The following is a 4,802-nucleotide window of genomic DNA, read 5'->3' on the forward strand; positions in this document are numbered from 1 at the left end:
ACTTTGCAAGTCACTCACACTTCATACTAAGCTTATTTAGTCTTTAATCGATAACTTTATTTGACGAGTGGATGAAAGATCGTAGGGTTGACATAGAGTTTTTTTGCTTTGTTTTTTCCTATGTTTTGTCACTTTTGTTTTTCAACTTGGTCATATATGTTTTTTTTTTATTGTTTTGGTTCTAGATTGTAAACATTTCTTTTGTTTAAATATAGAAAAATTTCACCTTCATATATATCTTAGTCATTGTTTAACTATCTTTGGCATTTTAAAATATATAAAAGTTTCACCTTCATCTATATTTGGATCACCGTTTATTATTGTTGGCATTTATAACATTGTCACGATGAATTATATTAAAATATGTGTTATTTATCGTGGTTCATGTATTAAAGATTTTGTTTAGTATTTCATTTGATATAAAGTTTTCTTTAATATTTTATTTTAGTTGTTTACTTATAACATTGTTATTATGAATCATATTGAATAGCATAAGAATGTTTGTTACTTAATGATTGAATGGTTAAAATATTGAGTTTTTGTTTAAGATTTCATTTGTTGGTTATGTTATTTTTAGAGTTTAATTTTGTTCATTGTGTTTCAAAATTTTTTAAAAAAAATTATAAAACAAAAATAAGTTCTTTAGTATATTTTTTTAATTACAACATAAAACTATTGTATATATAATACGAAATAACATAAAAATGTATTGATCCGAGAAGGAAAATATTCCGCATTACAAAATAATATAAGAAAATATCGATTCTCATAAAAAAGTAGATATTGTTCTTTTATTAAAAAATTGGGAATTCAATTGCTATTTTTTACATGATCAAAACTAAGAAATAAATATGAGAACCATATTTGATTCAATGTCTAACCAATTCAATATCAAACATATATACTTCGAGAGTCTAAACAAATTGATGGTATGCAATTATTAGATGTATTAACTTCTATTTATATGAAACATCCACCTTTTTTAATAAATGAAACCTAAAAATGACAAATGTCAGTTTTTTAGAATGTTTCTTTGACACGTGACATTTTTCTATGATTTTTATTATTTCCTTTTTTTTGGTAACAAATCAAATTCAATTCAAATTTTGAAAATACAAAATCATATTCTAATAACATTATTATTTTTATTTTGCTTAACAAATTAATTCATAATTACTTACAATCGACAATATCTTGATTTCTTTTACATTTATTATTTTTTTATCTATATAAAAGTTTTAAATATACCGACCGTGATTTCCACAGGTTATAACCTAGTTTACTTAATACATAATACACGATTTTTGGATAGATTCAACAACCGTCTTCGGTTTTAAATAAATTTTGGGTTGTTTCAACAACCATCTTCAACAATCATAAATGAAAAAATATCTCAAGATTTTTATTTTATTTTATTTTTCGTAAAAAAATCCAATATTCTAATATATACATAATATTTTTATTCGAAGATAAATAAATAAAATAATTTTATTTAAAAATATTATTTGTATTTGAACTTTAAAAAATCTATCTATAAAAATCAAATTAAACAATTTGTATATACATGACTTAGTAGACCATCTACTAAGACAGACAATGACACAAACTTCTTAAATTTGCCAGAAATTGTATGTATTAGATAATGCCAGAAACTTGTTGATAAAGAAAGTCTTCTTGGCTAAACTTGATGCACAAGAAAACTTGATACACAAGATAAATATAATAACGATAATACTAGTCTAATATCTAATAATCTAATAAAGTTGTCGTGATTGATTCCAATGCTTATCTTATTTCATTACAGAATTGTTAAAAACGAAAAGATTTATGAATATTCTCAATTAGAAAAGACAATTAATAAATTTTGATTTTTTTTTCATATAACACTTTCTTTTTGATGAGATGAATATGTTAAATTGATTACTTGAATTCAAATAAACAAATAATTTGTATCAAATACTTCCTACATAAGGAAAAATTCTTGTTGAATTGGATAAATATAATACTATAAACTATAATACTCCAGTCGAATTGTTACACTGAGATGTGTAATAAAGATTGAAACATTATAGGATACCTCAACCCCTCTCCAAAACAATAAAACCAAGGGTAAATAGGTAAAATCAAGTAAATTAAAATAGCAAAAGTTTCCTTATTCATACAACCCCTCTCCGAAACAATATAACCAAGGGTAAAATGGTAAACTCATGTAAAATGAAATAAGAAAAGTTTCCTTATTGATACAACCCCTCTCTTCTATAAATTGGCAAACATTTATTTTCTTTATTCCACAAAGAAAACAAAACACTCACTTTCTTTAGGGCTTTGATAAACCCTAAAACCTTCCATACACAATCATTTACTCAAATCTTCCGATCAGTTTCATCAATTTCACAAGGTAACTTGATTTCATTCGGCTTTTTATTATTCAATCTGCTTTTACATATATCAATCTATCTATCTGCATGTGAATGATGCTATTGGTTTAGTTTAACGAGCGATAGAAGCTTGTTCCTTTTTTCGAGTTCGTATATTAGTTGCAAGCCTATTCTGGAGGAGATTGAGGTTACGATACAGGAATTTATGCTACCATGGTTCTAGATTTAGATTGACATAATTGCCAAAGAAATTTGAATTGTGGGAAGCTGGTATCTTAATCCGAGCGTTAGATGTTTGCTTTTCAAACTACCAGAGAAAATTGTTATGTTAGTCGGAGAATGTAATGACTAATGAGAGAGTTTTACGTTACGTGTGAGTTCATTCAACTCGCTTCAAACAAATTTTACTAGGTTTAGTGTAGAATTTTGTGAAGAAACAGGAAAAATTAGAGTTAATGTATAATTTGGTGCTAACTATTTTAATCTGCCTTTCGTTATCTGAGAAGATGTATTTTGGGGAAAAAGGAGATTTTTGTTTAATATTGTTTCTTTTGCTTAAGAGTGATTATTGCTGTTATTATTGCAGTCATGGCGACTATGGTTCATGAAGGATCTCATTTTGATGCGGGTCAATTTGATTCAAAGATGAACGAGCTGTAAGTGCTCCTCCTCCTATAATCCAACTGCTAATTGAATATGAGAAATTAGCAAGGTTAATCTTTCACATGCTAATAATTTATTGGTTATACAGGCTTTCATCTGATGGACTCGATTTTTTCACATCATATGATGAGGTTTATGATAGTTTTGATGCTATGGGTTTGCAAGAAAACCTTTTAAGAGGCATCTATGCATATGGTAAGTTTGACTTTTCATCCTTGTTTACTTTCAGAATTTGGTTGAACAATGGAGATAATGATAATCTTCTATGTAGGTTTTGAGAAACCATCTGCAATTCAACAAAGGGGAATTGTCCCCTTCACCAAGGGCCTAGATGTAATTCAACAAGCTCAATCTGGAACAGGAAAAACAGCAACTTTTTGCTCTGGTATCCTTCAACAACTTGACTACAATATGGTTGAGTGTCAAGCCTTGGTTTTGGCACCTACACGTGAACTAGCACAACAGATTGAAAAAGTCATGCGTGCCCTTGGGGATTACCTTGGTGTCAAAGTCCACGCATGTGTAGGTGGGACCATTGTACGTGAGGACCAGAGGATTCTCTCAGCTGGGGTCCACGTTGTTGTGGGGACACCTGGACGTGTGTTTGACATGCTGCGTAGACAGTCTTTAAGGTCTGACTACATTAAGATGTTTGTTCTTGATGAAGCTGATGAAATGCTCTCTAGGGGTTTCAAAGATCAGGTTTAATCTTTACTAAAAATCAAATCTTGATTACTTTATCTGATTCTTAATTATCATCTGAATAACGGGTATGTTTCTTTTTAGATTTATGACATCTTCCAGCTGCTTCCACCAAAGGTTCAAGTTGGGGTGTTCTCTGCAACAATGCCACCAGAGGCACTTGAGATCACAAGAAAGTTCATGAACAAACCAGTGAGGATTCTTGTGAAAAGAGATGAGTTAACCCTAGAAGGAATCAAACAGTTCTATGTGAATGTTGAAAAGGAAGATTGGAAACTCGAAACACTCTGTGATCTTTATGAAACCCTAGCAATCACTCAAAGTGTCATCTTTGTGAACACTCGCCGGAAGGTTGACTGGTTGACTGACAAGATGAGAAGCCGGGACCACACAGTGTCAGCCACACATGGTGACATGGACCAGAACACTCGTGACATTATCATGCGGGAGTTCGTTCAGGATCTTCACGTGTCTTGATCACTACAGACCTTTTGGCCAGGGGTATTGATGTCCAACAGGTTTCACTTGTTATCAATTATGACCTTCCTACCCAACCTGAAAACTACCTTCATAGGATTGGAAGAAGTGGGAGATTTGGAAGAAAAGGTGTTGCGATTAATTTTGTGACATTGGATGATGCCAAGATGTTATCAGATGTTCAGAAGTTTTATAATGTGGTTGTTGAGGAGTTGCCTTCAAATGTTGCTGATTTGATTTGAATTTCAGACAAGGTGTATGTATAGCCTTGCTTTCTTTTTGGATTCTAATTGGTGTTCTTTTAAAGTTATTAGGGAGTTTTGGTTCATGTTACTTTTAACTTTTAGCTTAATTATACATTTGTTGAGCAAAAACTCAAAATCAAAACCGAAAAAGATACCGAAACCAAATCGAAAAAACTAAAAAGCACACACAAATATGCATCTCTACTGCAGTACTTTGTATCGATTTGTTAGGCTCAATTACATTACATAGGTCTACTTAGACCCAACAAGCCCAAACCAATATGTATAACTAGGCGTCTAGGCCTAAGGGTGACAACATTAATAAGAGGATTTTAAA

The 4,802-nt window shown here is 30.6% G+C and overlaps 1 pseudogene across 1 annotated transcript; it reads left to right on the forward strand.

The window, feature by feature from the left end:
* Positions 1 to 2,287: 2,287 nt before the first annotated feature.
* On the forward strand, positions 2,288 to 4,553 carry LOC145124334 (eukaryotic initiation factor 4A-15-like; annotated as a pseudogene). Its single transcript, XR_013715598.1, has 5 exons — positions 2,288 to 2,398; positions 2,965 to 3,034; positions 3,130 to 3,236; positions 3,313 to 3,743; positions 3,828 to 4,553. The product of XR_013715598.1 is annotated as a eukaryotic initiation factor 4A-15-like (transcript).
* Positions 4,554 to 4,802: the final 249 nt, after the last annotated feature.

The sequence above is a fragment of the Lactuca virosa genome, chromosome 7 (genome assembly GCF_052849685.1).
Source record: "Lactuca virosa cultivar CGN04683 chromosome 7, Lactuca_virosa_CGN04683_v6, whole genome shotgun sequence".
Classification (NCBI taxonomy): domain Eukaryota; kingdom Viridiplantae; phylum Streptophyta; class Magnoliopsida; order Asterales; family Asteraceae; genus Lactuca; species Lactuca virosa.